Source organism: Prionailurus bengalensis, chromosome D4 (assembly GCF_016509475.1).
Source record: "Prionailurus bengalensis isolate Pbe53 chromosome D4, Fcat_Pben_1.1_paternal_pri, whole genome shotgun sequence".
Taxonomy (NCBI): Eukaryota; Metazoa; Chordata; class Mammalia; order Carnivora; family Felidae; genus Prionailurus; species Prionailurus bengalensis.
Window position 1 is genome coordinate 81,265,024 of NC_057359.1, and position 24,629 is coordinate 81,289,652.

General features: G+C 42.2%; 1 protein-coding gene across 5 annotated transcripts in view; it reads right to left on the reverse strand.

Annotated features, from left to right (window-relative positions):
• TTLL11 (tubulin tyrosine ligase like 11) overlaps positions 1–24,629 on the reverse strand; it is a 243,536-nt gene that overhangs the window by 153,657 nt on the left and 65,250 nt on the right. Inside the window, exon 1 of one of the 5 annotated variants that reach the window (XM_043565838.1) lies at positions 2,215–2,324. The exons of the other annotated variants lie outside the window; for them this stretch is intronic. The gene's annotated coding sequence lies outside the window, so the exon portion shown is untranslated. Of the gene's footprint in view, positions 1–2,214; positions 2,325–24,629 lie in introns of those variants that run through there. 5 annotated transcript variants of the gene reach the window in all.

The following is a 24,629-nucleotide window of genomic DNA, read 5'->3' on the forward strand; positions in this document are numbered from 1 at the left end:
CTCTCACTGTACGGGGAGGTGGACAGAGCACCACATGAGCTCGAGGAAGCGGGCGCTCACAATCACAAAGACTCAGAGGCAAAGAGGAGCCTCTCCACGGGCTTTACCCAGATCCAGCCTGTTGTCAACGCAACGTAATGGATCCCACTCTTAGTGCACGGCAACTTTATGGGGGCCGTAATCTATCCATCATTAGTGAGCTATCAAAAAGCCACTCTAGAATACACCTGGGACTATAAAACCTGCTTAGTACGAAGGAACCAGTCATTTCGTGAGACTGTCCGTTTTCCTCTCAGGTCTCCCCTCAACACTGGGAGAGGGGACTCGAGGACAGCGGCTCAGCAGCCAGGCATCAGCCCTGCCTGGTATCCCCAGGCTCCCCCTTCTCCCTCGAGTTCCCTGACCAGGCTCTGACCAGGCTTGCTGGGCCCGAGGCTGCATCCTAGGGGCTTCAGGGTCCTTGGACACAGGAGGGTCCCGGCTGCAGCTCCCCTTTACCACCACCAGGTCCATGCATCTGAGTGTCTGTGGGGGCAGCAGCCGAGCAGAGGGCACGGGCTTGGGAGTCAGACAGACCTGGGTTCAAATCTCAGCTTGGCCGCTTCCGAGCTGAGCCTTGGCCAAGCTACTTAAGCTGTCTGTATTCACTATCCCCGCCTACAAGACGGAAAGAACACCTTGCATTCGTATTTAACCCAGTACTATTTTTTATAGCACTACTTTTCATTTCACGTTACCTTATTTTTTATTATTCTGTCCTGGTCTCCTGATCATCCTCCAGCTTCCATACTGAGGCTCGTCCCTGACCCACTTGGCTGGTATCTGAACTACAGCACTGTGCCCAGCGGCTGGGCCTGTCTCCTGCCCCTCAGTCCTTCCCTGCTCCCCTCTGACAGCAGCCTCACATTCACCCCGGCAGAGTCCCACCCAAAGCCTGGTGTGATTCGCTGGCCCCCGCAGGCAGACCCTCGCTCTGCTACCAATCTTATAGGGTCCAAGTGAACACTATCAGAGTCCCCTCCATCACAGGTGAGGAAAAGTGGGACTCACCAGGTTAGGCATATCCCCCCAGGTCACACAGTTTGCACACTAGGGAGCCAGGATCTGAACACACATGTACGTCCAAATTCCCAGCGTCCCTTCCCCACAGTCTCCTACTGAGATCCCAGAAGGCATCATAGCTGATCCCACCTGGAAAGCAACACCTGATTACTAAGCCAGCTCCCCTTCCAGCTAAACTTGTTTCAATACTGAGGGTTTCCTGCTAATGAACTGGCGAAATAATCTTTAGCTCACCTCCAAATGTATATGACCACACCAATCAAAAGCACGTCCGATCGCCAGCCCTAGCTTGTCCTGCTTCCTAACACCACGTCCTTGAATCTCTTGCATTCTTACCGTACTTCACACATTGAGCTTTAACCACCCCCCCCACACACACACACACAAGAATATCAACGTCATATTTTGCAACATTCAAACCAGGAGTCCTCCTTCCGATGCTCTTTTGGCTAAAATAGCACCCCCGTTTGCAGTACTGATCAGTGCCAGGCAATCGGCTATGAGTGTTAATACGTACACATGAGATCTAAAGCCTACAGGATGAGTAATAGCTCTTTCACTGTTGTGCTTTGTAACTAGAGCTTTCTTTTTTTTGTAGGACTGCGAGTCCTACAAAAAAAGGGGCTAAGTTAACTGAAATGCTAACTCCCCCACCCTCATCTGTCCCCACGTAGCAAGGAAGATTGCGTGGAGCGGGACTCAGCAAATGCCATGTCTTCCATTGTTCAGTATTGTTACCTTTTGTCCGAGATCACAGTTAACACTCTTTCCAGGGCTAATCCCCAGGGGATTCCAACCACTCCCAGGACTTCAACTAAAGCACCCTGCACGCAGCTGACTACTCATCCTCTTATCTCTGGCACACACCTCTCTCTTGGGCTCCAGAGCCATATAATTAGACATCTCCATAGGCATCAAAAATTCAGCCCGGCCAAAACCAAACCCGTTGCCTCTTTCCTCAGATCTACTGCTCCTGTGTCCCCTGTATCAGTAAACAGTGCCACCATCCACCCCTGTCCCCAAGCCAGAAATCTGGGCGTCACCCTGGCTTCTACCTTCTTGCCCATCACCTGCCCTATCCAGTCACCAAATTCTGACATTTCTATCTACTCACACGCCTTGCTGTCCTCTACTGCTCTCAGCATTTCTCACCTCTGTTATTGTGATAGCTTCCTAGGCGGCTGGAAGAGCTCACTTCAGGCTCTGTACTGGGTATTTCCACAGATTCTCTTCAATCCTTAGGAGATTCTCTTCAATCCTTAGGAGCAACCCTATGAGGGAGGCACTGGAGAGTGAGCCATAGGAAATCACCATTTTCATAGGTCACAACCAGCCATACAGATACAGGCAATTCCATATGGTTCAAGTGAACACTATCAGAGTCCCCTCCATCGCAGGTGAGGAAAAATGGGACTTACCAGGTTAGGTATATCCCCCCAGGTCAGACAGTTTGCACACTAGGGAGCCAGGATCTGAATACACATGTACGTCCAAATTCCCAGAGGCTACATCTTGTCTGCTAAATCGTACCGTCTTTCATATACAAGATTCTAGAAGAAGGCTTACAGCTTAATATTTTAAACATGTAATTAATAATAATATATAATAACCATGCATAAGCATTTAAAACTCACTTGCATTACAGATGTTTTACTGAATCCTCAGAGCTATGCTATGAAAAATCTATGGATATTGATTTTTCTTTTTTATTTATTAAAAAATATATATATATATATATATATATATATATATATATATATATATATAGGGGCGCCTGGGTGGTGCAAGTTGGTTAAGCGTCTGACTTTGGCTCAGGTCACGATCTTGCAGTTTGTGGGTTCGAGCTCCACATCGGGCTCTCTGCTGTCAGCACAGAGCTCACTTGGGATCCTCTGTCCCCTTCTCTCTCTGCCCCTCCCCTGCTTGAGCTCTCTTTCTCTCTCTCTCTCTCAGAATAAATAAACTTAAAAAAAAAAATTAAAAACTTTATTCTTGGGCAAAACACCTAAATTCTCTGCCTCTGTTTTTTTCATGAATATAATAGAAAGAATCATATATCAACCTCACAAGGGATGTCTTGAGGACTGAATGAATTAATATGCGTGAAGCGCCTTTGAAAAGTGGTGCTGTAATTAATTAATTAATCTTTAAAAAGTAGTGTCAGGCATGTACTAAGTGCTACATAAATGTTTGCTACTATTATTTGGTGAGGAGGGGGCAGATTTTCAGTTTACTGGCTATCACTTCGTAGTCAAATATATGTTCTGTATTTATACGCTTTTTTCAGGAGATGTGACTGACATGTAACATATTAGTTCCAGGTGTACCACATAATCTTTCAATATATGCATATAACAAAATGATTACCACAATAGGTCTAGTTAATATCCATCGCCACACATAGCCACAAAATTTTTAAGAAAAATGAGATGAAATGAGAACTTTAAGATTTACTCTCTTAGCAACTTTTATTTATTTTTAAAAAAAATTTTTTTTTCAACATTTATTTATTTTTGGGACAGAGAGAGACAGAGCATGAACGGGGGAGGGGCAGAGAGAGAGGGAGACACAGAATCGGAAACAGGCTCCAGGCTCTGAGCCATCAGCCCAGAGCCCGACGCGGGGCTCGAACTCACAGACCGCGAGATTGTGACCTGGCTGAAGTCGGACGCTCAACCGACTGCGCCACCCAGGCGCCCCTCTCTTAGCAACTTTTAAATAAACTATACAGCATTATTATTTTTTTAAAGTTTATTTCTTTGTTTTAGAGAGAGAGAGAGAGAGAGAGAGAGAGAGATCAAGTGGGGGAGGGGCAGAGAGAGAGGGAGAGAGAATCCCAAGCAGGCTCCACACTGTCAGCAGAGCCTGATGCGGGGCTCAATCTCATGAACCATGAGATCATGACCTGAGCCAAAATCAAGAGTTGGTCGATTAATCGACTGAACCACCCAGGCCCCCCCTACAACACAATATTATTAACTATGGTAACCATGACTTATTTATTTTATAACTGGAAGTTTATACCTTTTGACCCCCTTCACACCCATGTTGCCCAAAATGTTTCTATTTTTGTTGTGTTCTTTAGTATCCTTTGTGCATGTGTGTGATACCATTCTTAATAATGTTACACAGAAAGGATTTGAGGTTCAGAGAAATCAGATGACCTACAAATCACAGTTAGGACATGGCACGTCAAATGACAGGAGGGCAGGGAGAGTAAGGAGTGGGGCGTGGCAGGGAAGTCTGAGGTGACTCTGGGGACCAGGGCCACAGACCCAGACACTTGCTGCCCTGAGTGCCAATGGCATGGCCTGTTGCTGGGTGTGCCCAGCCCCAGGTCACTGGGCAGGCAGGACAGCAATGCAGGTGCTGGTGCTGCTGGGCAAGAGCTCTGATGTCTACCGGCAAAGCACTGGGTATAAACCTGACAAACCAAGAAACCAATCTCCTCTGAGAACCTGGCCGGGCAGCCAAGTGCCCTTCTGGGAACTCATCAGTCATTAGCCTGATCATTTACAGCAGGAGAGTGAGAACAGGATCTCCCGCCAGGCTCCAGTTTTCAACTGCTGGTTTAAATTTCAAGGAGCACGAAGGTGTTGACATGTAGGAATTACTTTTACATGCCTTTGATCATGTGAAGCTCTGTGGTGTTCTGAATGAGCGAGCTGGTTGGAAGCCAGGCTGGGCTGAGTTTTACAAAGGAGCTCCTCCCATGCCACTGGAGGCCAGCTTTATGAGCACTTGTCCTCAAATAAACACTGTCTGCTTCCCCCACCCCACTCTGTTTCAATGGTAGCAGGTGGCCACTGGACAAGTCCTCTGCCTACTCTTAGATGGGCTCACAGGCACCGTCAGGCCAGCATCCCCTTTGTGACCTCAGTGGTCATGTGTAAGGAAACTTCCCTGTTTCCTAAATGCATCAGAGAGTGGCAGTGGAGGCCACTCTGTGTGGGAACAGCCTCCCCTGACTGTTCCCCCCAATCCACCTTCCCCATGGGGATATCTCTGTAGCCACTGTCTCCACCACGAGGGATTTAGGACAGGAGGGAGTTTGATCTCCGCTAACGCCCCGAACCAAGCATGGGCTCCAACTCTTTCCTTACTTCCCCACAGCCTAGATGGGATCAAGCTCTAAAAGACTGTTATTAATGAATGACTCAAGGAGAGCAAAAGGGAAATAAACACAGAGAAGAGCACGCAATGAGACAGTCCCGTTTACGGAATTGTTTATTCTCATCTCAGTACAACAGGGCTCTGCGGTGTGACCTTGGATGGCAGAAGGTAGTGTTTTCCCATGTCTAGGAGCACACCTAGATTCCCTGGAGGCTCAGCTAAGAGATCCCCTAACACTGACGCTGGAAAGTTCTCCCTCTCTAGGGAAGACCTCACCTATGACCCATAAAGACAGGAGAGTTATGCAACCACCGCAACAGGACAGCGGTCAGGATATCAGGATACAATCCCATAAACTGAGCAGCCACAGAGAGATAATGTACAGGAAATAGTAGGGTATTTGTTAGCCCCACAGCATCAATATCTTCATCCATCAAAAGGGGATTGTAATAAGCCTCTCTAGTCCAGCATTCTCCAGACCTTCAAGACCAGACAACACTAAAAAAAAAAAATTTTTTTTTGAGACAGAGAGAGAAAGAGGAGGGAGCAGGCAGAGGAGGGGCAGAGAGAGGGGGAGAGACTCTTAAGTAGGCTCTATGCCCAGCACAGACCCGACGAGGTGCTCTATCTCATGGGGCTCGAGCTCACAACCGTGAGATCATGACCGGAGCCAAAATCAAGAGTCAGACACTTAACTGACTGAGCCACCCCTGTTCTCAGGTGCCCCAGAGAACACTTTTTAAATTATAATGTATTTGGAGGCGGCTGGGTGGCTCAGTCGGTTAAGCATCCAACTTCGGCTCAGGTCATGATATCACGGTCTGTGAGTTCGAGCCCCACGTCAGGCTCTGGGCTGACAGCTCAGAGCCTGCAGCCTGCTTCAGATTCTGTGTCTCCTTCTCTCTCTGCCCCTCCCCTGCTCATGCTCTGTCTGTCTCTGTCTCTCAACCATAAATGTTAAAAAAAAAAATTTTAATTATAATGTATTTGGAGAACACCGACAAGAGCTCACGTATATTCAGATTAATAATGTGGGCTGATTATAATTTCAATATCTAAGACATGGCGATGCGGTGATATCAGTCAATGGCGACGTTAGTCAATATGTGTTTCAACATTAAACATACAACAATTAATCTGAGAGACAAGTTACTATTTTGCCTTTGCCTTGAATCCAAATAGGCACATCTCCTTATTTGTGTTTTGCTCATCTAATTTTTAAAGTACCCCTGGTTATCTGACAAAGGGTGGAGTCTGAGAGCAGCAGAGATAAATCTGAGTGATTTTACTCTGATAAGCCATTTTAATCTGAGCTGTAAGCCCTTTCTAAATATCTAGAAGCTTCTTTAAACATGTCACACTGGGGGAATGAAAAGAGCAAGAGGAAGAAACAACCATGCATTGAGCGTCACAGTGCGGGGCGCTTTACAGTGTTCTTATTTAACACACTGTGGAGTGAATGTTCGTCTGCCTGCGGTTTTACAGAGGATGAAACGAGGATCAGAGCGTGAAGCAAAGAATAACGCAAGGCCACACGTGCAGCTGTGGGCAGTGTCAACTCAAGCTCCAGAAGACAGCCTCTTTCCTCCACACCTTTCCACTCCTTCGGAAAAGGAGGCAAGGGTATTTGACATCAGCCTGTATGCTCAGTGCTTGTGCAGTACTGGACTTCCTGCTACACTAAAAACTTCGTAAGGACAAGAACTCAGGCATGTTCATCACAATAATCTCAATGTCAAGTACAATGTCAAAGACTGGAGCCAAGAAGGCTCAGGAGACATGGACACAACTTTGAGATTTCTGAAGTGTAGTCATAGGGTCTACAGGGGACATATATGTTCCATGGGACCAACAGCACCAAACCATATCCAGCGGGGATGGGGAAGAGAAGATAAGACACAGGTAGAAAGGTCTCAACTTGGGAATAATTAAAAAATTTAGAACAGTCCTTGGTGGAATGAACTGCCTAGAAAAATATTAAATTGCCCATTTCTGAAAATGACCAAGTACAGGCTGGCGCCTGGGCACCTGTCCAGGTGTGGAGGGCACTCACCCAGAAGAGAGTGGCCCGGATGTTCTCTCGGGTCCTTTCTAATTCCTGTGATTAGTTATCCTTTGGTACTCCTTTAGCTCTATGGCTAATTAATATCTCTGGAGGTCTGTGTCTGCTTAGGGCTTCCAGGGTTCCTCTATACACTCTTTGGAGAACAAGGGTCATGACAAGACGGCTTGCAGGGTGGCACTGTGCTATGAGAGGTCACGACTCTCCTACCCAGCGTGGACAACCTCCCTGTGAGCAAGCTCTGGCCACCCAAGGCAGTGAGCTGAGGCTGCTTTCCCACCCAGGCAGAGAGACAGAGGAGGGTCGCCTTCATTCCAAAAGTAAAGTGGGAGTCAGGGAAACCTGAATGTTAGACATGATTCTGGAATATGATTCTTAAAAATTAAACACCTTCAAGCAATATAACAGCATTTGTGTTTCTTAAGGAAGACAGATGAACACGCTGTGCTCCGTGGAGACGGATGCTAGCACTGCCACCAAAGGAGGGCTTTGGAAAGTTCTAGGAGTGTCTAGAACTTTCTTTTGCCTGTCACAGTGAAGGGAGAGCACTACCAGCATTTGGTGGGCAGGGGCCTGAATGCCAGACAGACGGCTGTGCCCTGAGCAGTCTGCTGTACCTTTGTGAAGTCAAGACCCATGGATATGTAGCATGGAGCTGGCCTAGAACACAACTCTGTCACAAACAAACGAAAAGAATTTTCTACCTGATTTAAGCTGAGCATCACAATTTTCCAGAAATGCAACAATTGCACAAATAGAGGGCAAATTACACTCTGCCCTTTCTTGCCCTGGGATTTTATCAATATTTCAGAAGTGTCACCTCACTGATGGCATGGTGGTTTATGCTATCTATCTATCTATCTATCTATCTATCTGAGAGGCCGAAAGACAGACACTATGATGTTTAATCAAACTGTCTTACTTTGCTTATACCCAAAGTTATTCATTATAGGTGGGTGCAGGCATTTGACCACTTTCGTATGTCTTTCAGGATAACAGTGCCAAAGCATTTACTTACTGAAATGCATACATTTTCCTTTATTTTCTCTTTTAGAGAACATTATGGGTGTTGTTTTGTTTTTAAACAACGTGTATAGCTTGATTATATTTCATTTCAGGATGATAAAGATAATATCACAAAATATTTTTTATAAAAAGGGGAGGGCACTGGGATGACACCTTGTAGCAACGAGCACACTTCACGCCCACCAGAAGAGACCAGGGATTCTTGGAGACTTGACTGATTCCAAAATTGGGGCAGGGAAAACGTAACAAAAGCCTGGACTATCTTGTGGCAAAAAAGTAAGAGAGTGCTCACAGAGCGACAGGAAGGACACAGGACTCCACTGGTCAAATCTTGGATAATCTGAACATCAAGATAAATAATGACGGTAAAGGATTATAACTCACTGGGTAAAATAAGAATCCATGAGTCGAGTCCACACTAAATATGCAGGCACACCTGCTGAGGTAAATAAATGAGAAGACAAAGCTTCTCCTTGCAGTAGGAACTCAATCAACAAATGTAGATAGAATGACGGGGTTAACTAAACACCACTTGGTGACCATCACAATAATAACTGATTGAGGCAAGAATCACTGATGGAGGCTAAAACAGGAGGGTGAAAATTTGAGGAGTAGCAGGATATTATATAGTCTTAAAGTATCTTCCCACAAGGTACTTATCAATCCAAAAAGGGAAAACAGTACTTTTTCAGTGGAACTCTGGCAGACACAACCTTAACCAAAAGATGAAAGTTAACATCACCAGGAAGAAGACAACACACTGACATCACGTGCCTCCAGAGATGATACCCCTGAGAAAGACATGACACTGTTTCTGTGCTATTCTTGCCAAAGATGCCTTTCCTGAATCTAATAATGAGGAAACTCCAGACAAACCCAAATTGAGGAGCAATCTGCTCAATAGCTAGCCTGTACTCATCGAAAATGCCAATGTCATGAAACACAGAGAAAGGCCAGCACATTCTCCCAGATTACAGGAGGCTGAAGAGACAACTGGCTCCAGTTCTTACACTACACGTTGTTGGGATAATTGTCAGAATCTGAGTCAATTCTGAGTATGATCAGATCAGACAATAGCACTGGATCGATGTTAATTTCACGATTTTGACCCTTACATGGTGGTTATGAAAGACAATGCCCTTTTATTTAGGAAATACATACAGAAGTGTTTTGGGGTAAAGGGGCATCAGGCAACTTACTCCCAAAAAAGGAGAGAGAGGGTGAGGGAGAAAGTAAATGTGGTAAAATGGTAATATTTTGGGTTATTTGAGTGAAGGGTGTGTAGAAATCCTCTGTATTAGTTTCACAATTTTTCAATCAGTCTGAAATTAGGTCAAATTAAAAAGTTCAAAGAAAACGGAAGGGAGCCATCAGGTCCAAAAGGACAGAGAAGCACTATCACTAGATCTTTTCTGGCCAAACAAATCCTTTTATCCTGCCCTTCTAACTCGTCTAGAAAATATGATGGGTGAATTTCAGAAGGCGGTGGGAGAGCGGGTGTGCGTTTCGGGGGCAGGAAAGGAGGAGAGAATCAGTTATGAATGAGCTGGAGGACTCGATCACCACGTCTTTCTCAACCCGGGCCTCTCGTCTGCCTTGCTTGCCTTAAACTAACCTCCCAAAAAGCAACGACACAGAAAAGGAGCTGAGCGAGAAACAGCAGCAGAGCTCGCTTTGTTTCTTCAGAGACGAGGAAAGAAGGCACGGGCAAAGCAATCTTCATTAATTCCCTTTTGAGATAGGCACTGAAGTCGAGATCGGGGCCACTATTTTGTGGGAGAACATGAGACATGTGTCCTCAAGTAACTAAGGCGACATCACTAGGAACTTTTGCAGAATGAAACCAAAGGACAAAAATTGAAGGGTGAACAATGACCTTTTACTCGCTTTGGGAAGCAGGGTTTTCTTGACCTTTAAAGTAGTCTCCCAGAAAAATGTATGCCACTTTCCCTTTTTCTTTTTAAAACCTTGCCATTAGAGGGGAGAAGCAGGTGAAGGCAGCGGCTCCCTAATGATCATGTTCATCTCAACATCCCACATAATATATCAGTACTGCGAAGGGGCGAAACTGTAACAGCTGCGATTTAAAACACTACATGTATTTGGGGCCAAACTGAAGTTTAGGAGATTAAGCAAAAGAGCTTCTACTCTCTGTGTTATTGCACAGGGCTGTCTCGGAGGAGGAAGAAATCTAGGGGGAAAAAAAAAAGTTAAGCCAAGCTGGGATCCCATTCAGTCAGAGAGAGGTCTTCACTTTTTTCCTCTCCTACATGATCTCTCATCAAATAGTGAGATAATTAGTCTCAACATAAGGTTTTTATGAAAAATTAAAATAAGTCCATTTCCACATTTCCAATAAGCCAGAAATACCCAGAATGCTTTGTCTAGGCATCCTTAGCACCGGCTTAAATTTCCAGTGAAGACTGCAAAACCTCTTTCATTATTCATTCATTTCACACAAATGCCTGAGGGGCCCTTTTGTGCTGGGCAGTGGGGAGGTGGAGACGAGTCTGACCAGGTTCTGGCTCCCCAGGGCCTCCAGTCCAGCAGGGACAACAGAAAAGTAAATGTCCGATCACGGAGGGACACAGGGTGATTCTCATCGCATCCCCATGGTGCTACAGGTGAGGAAACTGAGGCTCAGAGTAATGAAATAACTTCCCCAAGGTGCACACTTAGGAAGTAATTTAATAAAAGGATTTTAAACTTTGGGATCTATACTGACCCCAAACACTTGCCTCACTATCTTTCAACCAGGAACATTGGGAAAAAAGTACTGTGCTTTGGGGTCCTATAATTGGAGGGGGGTATAGAATTTGGGCCAGAGAAAATTGTCCCAGGGTCTGGGTTCAGGGGGGTGGGAGGTGGAGTGGGAGAAGGGAGGGATCAGAAAAGACCTTCATAGGTTTGGTGACATCAACTCCGACACAGGAAACTCAAGTGAACAAGCACAGGAAGAGAGTCTCTGGCAAAAGAAACAGTCAAGAGACGCAAGAACGTGAACAGATGTGAATCTTTCGAATGGGCTTCAGACCCACCAGGAAGGATGGCTTGGCCCTGGCTACAATATTCGCTAGTGTCGTCCAACAGCCACCCGGACGACCGCGCAGACCTGGCTTCAGTCAGCCTCCTGGGAGGGGCCGGGCAGAGGTGAGGAGACCGTGGTTGCCCCAGGGCAGGGAGGGGGGGCAGGCCAGCCCTGCAGAGAGCACTTCTAGAAGCCTCTGTAGTGCAGCCTTCCCTATCTGCGCCTCCCTAAGCCCAGGCTGCACTGACCGGGCATTAGCAAGAAGATGATTGATTACACAAGGCCCTCGGTGCCCCAGTGAAACCTTGGAGGAGAAATCTGTGCAGAATTATAACTGCAGCGGGGAGTTTTACGGACGTCCAGGAAAGGCAAATTCACAGAATCACAAAAGCTTAGAGGTTGGAAGGGTCCTTAGTGATGCTACACGATCTTCTCTCTTTGCAGAGGAAGCACTGACACCTGGAAGAGGGGGTGGGGTGGGGGGTGGGAGAGAGATGACTTGGCCAGGCTTCCACAGCTGGTTAAGAGGTGGCACCGGGACATGGCACCAGACGCACAGGCAACAAAAGCGAAAACCAACAAGTGAGACTACATTGAACTGAAGATGTAGTTCTGTCCGGGGGAAGAAACAATCAACAAAATGAAGAGGCGAACTATAGATTGGGAGAAAACATTTGCAAGCCCAACAGCACATAAGGGGTTAATATCCAAGTTGTATAAGGAACTCACACAATTCAGCTGAAAAAAACTTCAATTAAAAAGTGGGCAAAGGACCCAGACAGACATTTTTCTGAAGAAGACATACAAATGGCCAACGGGAACATGAAAAGATGATCAACATCACTAATAATCAGAGAAATGCAAATGAAAACCACAATGAGGTATCACCTCGCTCCTATTGGTGAGACTGTAAAGTGGAACAGCCAGCGTGGAAGACAGTTTAGAGGTTCCTCAAAAAATTAAAAATAGAACGACCAGCAATCCCACTTGTAGGCATATATCCAAAAGAAATGAAATGATCACCTCTGAGAGATACTTGCACCCCCATGTTTGTTGCAGCATCATTCACAATCACCAACACATGGAAACAAACTTGGGGTCCATCACCAGACTAAGGGACAAAGAAAATGTGGTGTATATATAAAGTGGAATGATATTCAGCCATAAGAAAAGAAGGAAAATATTGCCATTTACATGGATGGACCTTGAGGGCATTATGCTAAGTGAAATAAGTCAGAGAAAGACAAACACTGTATGATCTCACTTATATGTGGAACCTATATTTAAAAAAACAAAGTGTAAGTTGTAGAAACAGAGAGTAGAATGGTGGTTGCCAGGGGCTGGGAGGTGGGGGAAATGAGTAGTGGCCAAAGTGCACAAACTTCCAGTTATAAGATGCATAAGTTCTGGGGCCTCTGATGTACAGATATGGTGATTGTAGTTATCAATACTGCATTGTGTACTTAAAAGTTGCTAAGAGAGTAGATTTTAGATGTTCTCACCACACACACACACACAAAATGTAGTTATGTCAGGTGATGGGTGTATTAACCAACCTTATACTTATGGGACAATCATTTCCTAACATACCCCTATGACAAATCATCACGCTGTACGTTTTAAACTCACCCAGGTTACATGTCAATTGCATCTCAGTAGAACTGGGGAAAACAGAAAGCCAGAACTTGAATCCAGGCCACCTACTCCAGCCCAGCCCTTCCTTTCACATTAAATGACTGCCAAGGGCAAGGATGTATGTGAGTTGGTTTGTTTCACTAGCACCCGGCACTTAGTAGGTCTCAGGAAATGTCTGCACTGAACCACGCCAGAAATCTGAGGGCACTGGCCATTGCAGAGCCACATAGAACCATGAGCGGGGACCTCCTATTCTGAGCCCCCGTGTCCTCATCTGTAAACTGGAGGCAACGACACCTCCCCCGATTGAGTGAGGATAGCAGAGGTCGTGTACTTGGTAAACTGCAAAGGTGCCAGTTGTCACGTGGGCCACTTAAAAGGACTTCCTAATGAATAGGACCTAGGTATGCTTTTCCAGAGAGGAGCAGCCTCTTGGGTTTCAGATGGTATCATTTTTCCAGTAAACAAATTGAACTGTTAAGCAAGGGGCACAAGAAAGGCATGCTATATCTAAGCGGGAGGTGAAGTTTTATTTTTGGCAACAAAGAACACGAAACTTGAAGCAGATGGGGAGGTGAGACCATGGCTCCTACAGAGTCACTGCCAGCAGCTCTGAATCATCTGCCTTCTTCTGACAGCTGGAGTCCCCTAGCTTCTGTCTTCAGTCCTTTACTGGTTATGCACCAGAACCCCAGGCCGCGGCCGCAGCCTCGGTGGAAGCCACGCTGAATAAACAGAAGGCATTCCAAGCTTGCTGCAGATGTGTGTCAGAGCTCCGTGTGTGGGTGGGGGTTGGGGCATCATCAGGGAAAGGGCAGCACAACAACCACCGTCTCACTGGATGGTCAAGTTCCTCATGACCCAAGTCCAGCCCACACCCTTATAAAGTGACAGGCTAGCTCATACTGATACCCTTGACCTCAGAGGAGCCAACTTTTGATGGCTAAACGCACAAGAGACAAAAATTTTTAAACCTGCGCGTCTGCATATTAATTTGCAAATATACTTGAGTTCCTATTGTGTGCCAGGTGCTGTGAAAGGTGCTAGGGACACAGTGATGAGTGAGACCCATCCCATCACTAGCTGCCCTTGTGGGACTTGGAGAGGAAAGAAAGATTATGAAACATGCAGTTACCAAACAGTGAGCACACATAAGTGCCAGGAAGAGAGAAGAACAAGGTGTTGTCAAGGACATGCCCCTGACTTGGGGGGCAGAGTAGGTTTATAGGAAAAGTAAAAGAAAACAGCGGTCTGAAGAATGAGCCTCATTTGTCAGGTGAAAGAAAACAGCATCGTAGGTGGGAGAGGGACACAGAGGATGAAGACAAGTGCTCCAGGTGACAGGAGAGGCACGTACAAAATGTAGAGTAAGGGAGGCCGCGGTACCTAGAAAGCTGAATATGGAAGGATATGCCATAGAAAGGAGTGGAAAATGGTGCCAGCTGAGGCTGTGGAGAGGGCCAGGGCTCCCCAAGGCAGGTTGAAGGTATAGAAACTTCATCCTTTGGGTAAGCCATTGGGTGACCCAAGCCAGCCAAATCAGCATGTCATCGATATGCAGGAGATGATGCGAGTAATCAAGCCAGCAGAAGGTGGTTTGCTAAGTGCGGAATCAGGACAAGGAATACACACTTCACGTTGAAGGTTTTGTTCCTGCCTCGACTCTGACCCACTTATAACTCCACATTCTCCTAGTTCCTACACCCAGTGGAGAACATTGTTCTCTGGGGTTTTTGCAAATAATGCGCTTCATTCAGCCTCGAGGAGCTGAATCAATAAAAGCTAACTGAGGTTGGTAACTGGAGAGGAAAATGGAAGAACCTCATGCTCACTGACTCTGTCCAAGAAACTGCAAAACATTATTGAACAGGTTTTTGGCTTTATTCACTGAAAAATTCTTCTGCTACGAAATACAAACTCCTTCACCATAATAAATACTGTTTTGATAACAAAACTGTACTTTTCTCAAATACCCAGATGGAAGACCATATGCAAAATAAACTCCAAGGAATTTTTTTATTGGCCATCTGCTGAAGAGGGAAAGAGAGCCTGCGTCCTCCTCGCCACAAAAATTTCCACGGAGAATCCTACTTGCTTCCAGCTAGTGCCACCTGCTGATCATATTTGGGTACCAGTTTTGCAAAGGCATATAGGAGCGATGTGGATCTTCCCCGTTCTTTAGCGAAATAAATTGAATGCTAATTAATGTGACAAATCTAATACCTACCAAGTGTCAGGTTTTAGAATGCTGTTCAGCTACTCACACATCCTCCTGCTGTTGTAGGAGTCACAAAGCAAAGCCCCCACACGCACCTCTGACAGCTCACTTCCAAGGCAATGGCAAGACACTGTTTACTCTCATAATTAAGTGCACCATTTCTAATAAAGCCTCGTGTTTGGCTTTACCTGTCAAAATGTAAATGCACGTATTTTTTAATACAGCTATTCCACTTTGAGATATCTGTCTGGAGGTAATGCTGGCACGGGGGTATAAAGATACCTATGTAGGAAGGTGCTCCTGATGGCGTTACTTGTTGAACCAAAGAAACAGGAGAACTACCTATATGTTCATCAATAGGGGATCGATTGTAAAAGTCATGCACGCCTACAACACAGTACTTTGCAGCAGTGAAATGGAAAGATGTATAAAACACAGTGGAGGAAATGGCAGACTGAAGAAGAGAACGCAGAGGATAATCCCATTTCTTTAAAGAAAAAGAGCTGTGTGTGACGCGGTGTCTATCTGTTCATACATAGGAAAAAGCTGGAAGGACACACACTAGTGTTCAAGTAATCTCTAATGAGTGGGGATTTTCTTTTTCGCCTTTTACTTTACACGTTCCCATATTATTTGAATTCTTAATATGAATGCATTGTTTTGTAGTAAAACAAAGGAGATATTAAAAATAAGAATGCCACATGTTGGTGGTGGTGGTGGTGGTGGTTTTTTTTAATCAGGCTTACAGCTAATAAAGCATTTCATCATCCAATACTCACTGGATGTGCACAATCACTCTGAGGGTCGGATCATTTACCCACTTAACAGATGGAGAACCCAGGCTGGGGGAAGGGACTTACCAGACGGGCTGGGCTTTCCAGCAAGTGCCCACAGTAGTGTTTTCAGAGTCTTATTTTGCATGTGCCAGGCTCTGAGTCAGCAGATTCTAGACGAATACCATCTTAGAAACAAAGAAATCCTCCTTTATGTTAGGGAACCTGTTCTAAGTACTTTTAGCGTTGATCAAAAGGGCTTTGATGGTTCAGGACTTAGTCCCCGTCAATCACCTGACCCACCTCCCATTTTACTCACAAGTCTCTCTGAACAGCTACAGTCAGAAAGTCAACAGGTAAATAACAAGCACTAGTTCGGTTTTCCATCTTCTCCACTAAACCTGCTCCTTCTCTTCGGCATCTTAGCAAAGGGCACCCCCACCAGATTCCTGAAAGCGTCAGTTCCGCCTTCTTCCTCAACCCCCCCTCTCTGATCCGTCTCCGAGTCCTGTGGATTCCGCCTTCTAAATATCCTGCATGTCTGGCCCTTCTCTGCATGAGTCCTGTCTCAGTGTTTCAATACAACCCTCAGCATCTCTGTCATCCGGCCAAGCAGAGCATCCTTTCCCATAGGCCTCACTCCTCCGCTCTCCCCAATCCTATCTATGCTCCACCAAAGCTTACTCTGCTAATACCATAACCTGGCCACACTCTTCCCCACCCCCTACCTGAATCTCTCATTGCTTCCTCCTGTTAACCTGGCATTCAAGACCCTCCATGACCTGGCCTCTGCTTCTCTCACTTCATCTACTGCCAAACCCTCTTCTTTTAAACTCCAATAACACCAATCTGCTTATCATTCCAATATGCCATACTATTTCACATCTGTACACCTATGCACAAGCTACTGGTTTTAGCTGGAATGCTCTTCTTTGGTTAGTCTACAAGGCAAGCTCGTTATTTCAAAGTCTAATCAGGTGTCACCTCAACAGGAAGCCTTCTGCCTCCCACCCTCTCATCTGCCCTCTACCCTGATTACCCTAACCTTCTCATCCTGGACAAGTTTTACTCCTTTCTCTGGCATAGTTCCATACCTTATCCACACATCTATTCAAATATTCTCCCATATTACAGCACAGAAAGTAAAAGTATTAACTCTGGGGCTAGTTGTCCAACCTGTGTTACCCTGACAAAATCACCTAACCTCTCTGTGCTTCAGTTTCCTCTCCTATGAATAATAGAAGAACCCAGTTAGGGTTGCTGAAGAATTTTAAATTAGGTAATCTCGGTTAAAAAAAAAAAAAAACTATTGCTATTGTTATTGTCACATAATCAATCATTCAGAGGACTTCCACTTCCAGCCAAGATGTACTGATAGAAACTGGGTTTACCTTTCCATCTGAAGCAACCAAATACTAGACGGAATGCATTAAGCGATGGTTTTGAAGGCACTGGACATCAGGCGACAAAGAACAATGATTCCTGAGAGACAAAAATTAAATGATGTGAGTCCTAAGATTGCCCCAGGTTACTGCCTTGAGAGAGATTCCAATAGACTCAGGAGTCCAATAGACTCCCCAAGCTGAGGGAATGGAATTGTCAGGGGAGAGTAAGGTAGCTAGAGTTCTCAGGAAAGACTACTGGAGAGGAGACTTCTTCACAAAGAGAGAACTCTGGAGATCCATGGAGGGTCTCCCATCAGTATTTAGTCAAGTACAAATCAGTGCACGATTATGAGGAAACTACCTGAGGCCAAGGAAAGAAGCACCGGAAAGAATTAGAAGTAGGAATGCCTGATGCACACACAGAGCCTGGAATACTGTCTGTTCTCACCAGCCAGACTAGAAAACACCATGATTCACGGGTGCACTGGGTGAAGTACACCTAAGTAGTAAGGAATAATTTGTTTATACTGAAGTAGTGCACTGGGTGAAGTACACCTAAGTAGTAAGGAATAATTTGTTTATACTGGAGCACTGCTCCAGTCCTGTCTGACAGACCTTAAAAACAAGACCCAAATCTATTTACAGGTTAACTTAACTGAATCTCATAACAAAGTTCAAGAACATTTGTAGGAATGCAAAAATAGACAAATTCATTGAAAGATACAAATTACCAATGCTCATTCAAGAAGAAATAGAAAACATAAATAGCCTGTATCTGTTATAGAAATGGAAATTTTAATTAAAACGTTCCCATAAAGAAACATCAAGCCCACATGACTTCACTGGTGAGTTTTACCAAAAATTTAATAAAGACATAATGCCAATTCTACACAAACTCTTTCAGAAAATTTAAGAGGAGAGAATACTTCCGACTCATTCTATGTGACCAGCATCACCCTAATAACAAACCAGGCAAAGACACTGCAAAAAAAGAAAAGTGCAGAACAGTATCCCTCATGAATATAGATGCAACCATTTTAAACAAGATATTATAAAATCAAATCCAACAATATATAAAGAGGATAATATATCATTACCTAGTTGGATTTATCTTAGAAATGCAAGGTTTATTTAATATTTAAAAATCAATCAATATTATTCATCATATCAATAAACTAAAAAAGAAAATCCATATGATCATCTCAATAGACTCAAGAAGATTATGTAAAAAAATCCAACACACATTTCTAATTAAAAACAAAACAAAATCCATGGAAACAAGGAACAGAAGGAAACTTCATCAATTTAATAAAGGTCATCTATAAGAAATCTATAACTAACCCATACTTAATGATGAAAAACTAAAGGCTTATCCCTTAAGATCAAGAACAAGTCTAGGACAACTACTCTCACCACTTCTATTTAACATTTTATGGGACTTTTAGCCAGTGCAATAAGGTAAGAAAAAGAAATGACTGGAAAGTAAGAAATCATGAAGACATGATAGTCTATCCAGGAAATCCAATGGAATCTACAAAATAAACTACTGAAAACTACTGTGTTTAGCAAGATTGCAGGATACAAGATCAATATATAAAAGTCAACTGTATTTGTACATACTCACAATAAACAACTAGAAATTGAAGTTTAAAAATACAACATTGTCAATGCATCAAAAATTTGAAATACTTAGGAATAAACTTCAAAAAATGTGAAAGACATAGGCACTAAAAACTAAGACATTGCCCAAAGAAATTAAAGACCTAAATAAAAGGAGAGATATATCATGTTCATGGGTCAGAAGACTCAATGTTGTAAGATGTTGATTCTACCTAAAGTAAAATGTAGATTCAATGCAATCCTAATCAAAATCCCAGCAGGCTTTTTTGTAGATTGATAAGTTGATTCTAAAATTCATATGGCAGATACGGGGCACTTGGGTGGCTCAGTCAGCTAAGCGTCTGTCTTTGGCTCAGGTCATGATTTCACAATTTGTGAGTTTGAGCCCCACATTGGGCTCTCTGCTGTCAGTGCTGAGCCCGCTTCAGATCCTCTGTCTCCCTCTTGCTCTCTGTCCCTCCCCAGCGTGTGCTCACTTTCTCTCTCTCTCTCTTTCTCAAAAATAATAAACATTTTTTAAAAAATAAGCTTGAATTAAAAAAATAAAATAAAATAAATTCTTATGGCAGATCAAAAGACTATAATAACCTAGACAACTTTGAAAAAAGTGCACAAAGCTGAAGGACCTATGTTACTTGTTTCAAGACTTATTACAAAACTATAGTAACCAAGACAGTGAGATATTAGCATAAAAATAGACAAATATATGAATGGCATAGAATAGAGAATTCAGAAACACATCCACATATACTTGAGCAACTATTTTCAACATAAAGGCAAAGGCAATTTGGGAGAGAAAGGTTAGTATTCTCATCAAATGTTTCTGAAACAACTGGATATCCATGTCCAAAAAAAGTGAACTTCAATCCATGCCTCACAGCATATTCAAAAATTAAGTCAAATGAATCATAGACCTAAACTTAAAACTACAAAATTTCTAGACAAAAGCATAGAACATCTTTGAGAGTTTGAGTTAGGTAAAGATTCTTACATAACACCAAAACAGGATCCATGAAAGAACAAACTGATAAATTGGACTTCACCAGAATGAAAATTTGATCTTCAAAATATACTGTTAAGACAATGAAGAGACAATGCACAGAATGGAAGAAAATATTTGCAATTGATATAGCTGATAAATACCTATATTCAAAATACATAAAGAACTCTCAACACTCAATAATAAACAATTCAATTTTTAAAAATGGACCCAAGATATAAATAAATATTTCATTAAAGAATGTATTTGGATGATAAAGCACAGGAAAAGATGTTCAACATCATTAACAACTAGAGAAACCCAAATTAAAGCCAACAAGAAAAGGCTACACATCTATTAGAATTGCTAAAATTGAAAAGACTATTACCAACTAATGGCAAGGATGTGGAAGAACTAAAATGCTCACACATGGCTGATGGGAATATAAAATGGCACAACCACTTTGGAAAACAATTGGTATTTTCCTTGATATCAAATATACATCTGCTATATGATCCAGACACTCCATTCTTAAGCATTTACTCAAGAGAAATGGAATCATATGTCCATACAGAGACTCAGACACGGATATTTATAGCATCTTTATTTGTAATAGGTCAAAACAGGAATCAATCCAAATATCCAGCAGCAGCTGAAGGTATAAACAACTTTGGTTTATACATTAAATAGAATTACTCCTCAATAATAAAAATAAATGAATTTTTATTGATGAATACTACAGTATGGATGAATCTCAAAATAATTCTGTAGAGTGAAAGAAGCCAGAAAAAATAATTTTTAAGGAAAAAATAAGAGTACTGCTACATTATTCCACTTATATAAAATTCTAGAAAGTGCGAAGCAGATCTATGGTTGCCGGTGATGGGAGGCAGAGGGCAAGGAGAGGAAGAAAGGAAAGATTACAAAAGGACATGAGGAAATGTTCTGGGGTGATGGATATATTCATGATTTTGATCATGGTGATGGTTTTGTGGGTTTTTTCATATATCAAAGCCTATCAAACTGCAAACTTTAAATATTTGTAGTTTATTGTACTTTAATTATATCTGAATTAAAGCTTTTTTTTTGAAGTATGAGACAAATAGACTAGCTGCATAGTCCCAAAATATCTCCCCACAAAATACTTAACCTTACAAAGGGAAAACAGCAACTTTTTAGTGGAGAAACCTAACAGAAACTACCTCAACTAAGTGATTAAATTTAACATCACCAGAAATAAGACATCTTGACATTATGTATCTCCTGATATGCTGCACTAAGAAGGTCACAACATCATTTTGTGGTATTCTTATAAAAAAAATGTGTAATCGTAATCTAATCATGAGAAAAATCAGACAAAACCAAATTGAGGAACATTCTGTTTTGGTTTTTTTTACTTTACATCCAAGTTAGTTAGCACATAGTGCAATAATGATTTCAGGAGTAGATTCCAGCGATTCATCCTCTGTATAACACCCAGTGCTCATCCCAGCAAGTGTCTTCCTCAATGCTCTTGCCCATTAGCCATCTCCTCATCCACAACTCCTCCAGCAACCCTCAATTTTTTCACTATATTTAAAAGTCTCTTATATTTTGTGCCCCTCCCTGTTTTTATATTATTTTTGCTTCCATTCCCTTATGTTCATATGTTTTGTATCTTAAATTCCACATATGAGTGAAGTTATATGATATTTGTCTTTCTCTGACCGGCTAATTTCACTTGGCATAATACACTCTAGTTCCATCCACATTGTTGCAAATGGCAAGATTTCATTTTTGATTGCTGAGTAATACTCTACTGTGTGTGTATGTATATATATATATATATATATATATATATATATATATATATATACCACATCTTCTTTATCCATTCATCCATCAACATTTGGGCTCTTTCCATACTTTGGCTATTGTCGATAGCACTGCTATAAACATTGGGGTGCATGTGTCCCTTAACAGCACACCTGTATCCTTTGGATAAATACTTAGTAGTGCAATTGCTGGGTAGTAGGGTAGTTCTATGTTTAGTTTCTTGAGGAACCTCCATACTGTTTTCCAGAGTGGCTGCACCAGTTTGCATTCCCACCAGCAGTGCAAAAGAGTTCCTCTTTCTCCGTATCCTCACTAACATCTGTTGTTGCCTGAGTTGTTAATTTTAGCCATTCTGACTGGTATGAGGTGATATCTCATTGTGGTTTTGATTTGTATTTCACTGATGATGAGTGATGTTGAGCATTTTTTCATCTGTCTGTTAGCCATCTGGATGTCTTCTTTGGAAAAGTGTCTATTCATGTCTTTTGCCCATTTCTTCACTGGATTATTTGTTTTTGGGTGTTAAGTTTGATAAGTTCTTTATAGATTTTGGATACTAACCCTTAATCTGATATGTCATTTGCAAACACCTTCTCCCATTCTGTTGGTTGCCTTTTAGTTTTGCTGATTATTTCCTTCACTGTGCAGAAGCTTTTTATCTTGATGAGGTCCCAATAGTTTCCCTTGCCTCCAGAGACATGTTGAGTAAGAAGTTGCTGTGGCCAAGGTCAAAGAGGCTTTTGATGGCTTCCTGTCTTACATTTAGGTCTTTTATCCATTTTGAGTTTATTTTTGTTATGGTGTAAGAAAGTGGTCCAGGTTCATTCTTCTGTATGTTGATGTCCAGTTTTCCCAACACCGTTTGCTGAGGGGACTGTCTTTATTCTACTGGATATTCTTTCCTGCTTTGTCAAAGATTAGTTGGTCATACATTTGTGGGTCCATTTCTGGGTTCTCTATTCTGTTCAATTGATCTAAGTGTCTGTTTTTGTGCCAGTACCATGCTGTCTTGATGGTTACAGCTTTGTAACAAATTGAGGGACATTCTAAAAAAATAAACTGACCAGTACTTTTCATAAGAGTCAGGTCATGAAAGACAAAGATAGATTGAAGAACTGTTACAGCTTACAGGAGACTAAGGAGATATGACAACTAAATGCAAGGAGTGAACATGGAGTGGATCCTGTCCCAGGAAAAAAAGACATTAGCAAGACAACAGAAAAATGCAAATAAGGTGAGTAGATTATTTTTTAATGTTTATTTATTTATTTTGAGAGAGACAGAGTGGTAGAGACAGACAGAGGGGGAAAGAATCCCAACCAGGCTCCACACTGTCAGTGCAGAGCCTAATGCAGGCTCCATCTCACGAACCGTGAGATCATGACCTGAGGGGAAATCAGGAGTTGGACACTTAACCGACTGAGCCACCTCGGTGCCCCAAGCCACATAGATTATTAAGTAATATTACATCAATGTTAATTTCCCAGTTTCAGTAATTGTATAAGATGTTATCAGGGAAAGCTAAATGAAGGGAATATGGGAACTCTTTCTGCATACTATTTTTGCTATTTTCTTATAAGTCTAAAATTATTTCAAAACAGCTTCAAAACTGAAGGTAAAATAAAGACATTTGCAAACAAAAGCTGGGAGAACAGCAGATCTGTACCATAAAAAATATGTTTAAAAAAATTCTTCAAGTTGAAGGAAAATAATTCCCAGATGGAATCCAAAAACTACTCAAAGGAATGGGAAGTGCTGGAAATGTAAATATATAGGTGAGCATACAAGACAAATAAACTCATTTTTCAGCTTCTTTATATAAGATAATTGACTCTTCAAAGCAAAAATAATAATGATGTATTGTGGGGTTTATAACACAGAAATATAATATATGATAACACCATAAAGTATAAAGATGGAAATAGAAGTATACTGTTGTGAAGCAACATATATTTTACTTGAAGTATGTAACACTTAAAGGTAAATGTGATAAGTTAAAGATTTATTGTAAACCCTAGATTCTAAGGCTAAGACAAAAACTAAAACATTTTTAAAAGAAGCATGGCTAGTAAACCTAAAGAGGAGATAAAATAAAACACTAAAAATGATCAATTAGGGGCGCCTGGGTGTCTCAATCGGTTAAGAATCTGATTGTTGATTTGGGCTCAAGTCATGATCTCACAATTCATGGGTTTGAGCTACATGTCAGGCTCTGTGCTGACAGTGTGGAGCCTGCGGGTGATTCTCTCTTTCCCTCTCTCTCTCTTTCTCAAAAACAAGTAAACAAACAAACAAAAATGCTCAATTAATCCAAATATATAGGATAAACCATAAAGAAATTGTAAGATAGTATACTTGAGTCCAACAATATTGATTGCAAATGTACATTAAATGTAAGTGGGCCAAGCACACCAATTAAAAGGCAGAGATTATCAAACTGGATAAAAGACCATAACCCAACTATATGAAGTCAACAAGAAGCAATCTTTAAAAATGCAAATAGATAAAAGTAAAAGAATATTAAAATGATATACCATGCAAATACTAAGCCAGGAGGTGCTATATGAATATCAGAAGGACTAGATTTCAGGACAAGAAAAGTTACCTTCAAATGAAGTCAAATCATCAAGCTAACAACAGCTTCAAACTACATGAAACAAAATGGACATAACTAAAAGGAAAAATAGGCAATCCACAATGAGATTTGGAAATTTCAGCATACCCTCTCAGTAACTGACCGAATAAGTAGGTGGTAAATTAGTAAGGAATATATGAACAGTACCAAGTACCAATTTGACTTAGCACCAACACCTCCAGAATACATATTATTTTCAAGTACATATGAAATATTCATCAAGATAAACAATATATGGGCCATAAGACAACTTTCAACAAGTTTAAAGGCACAAAGAT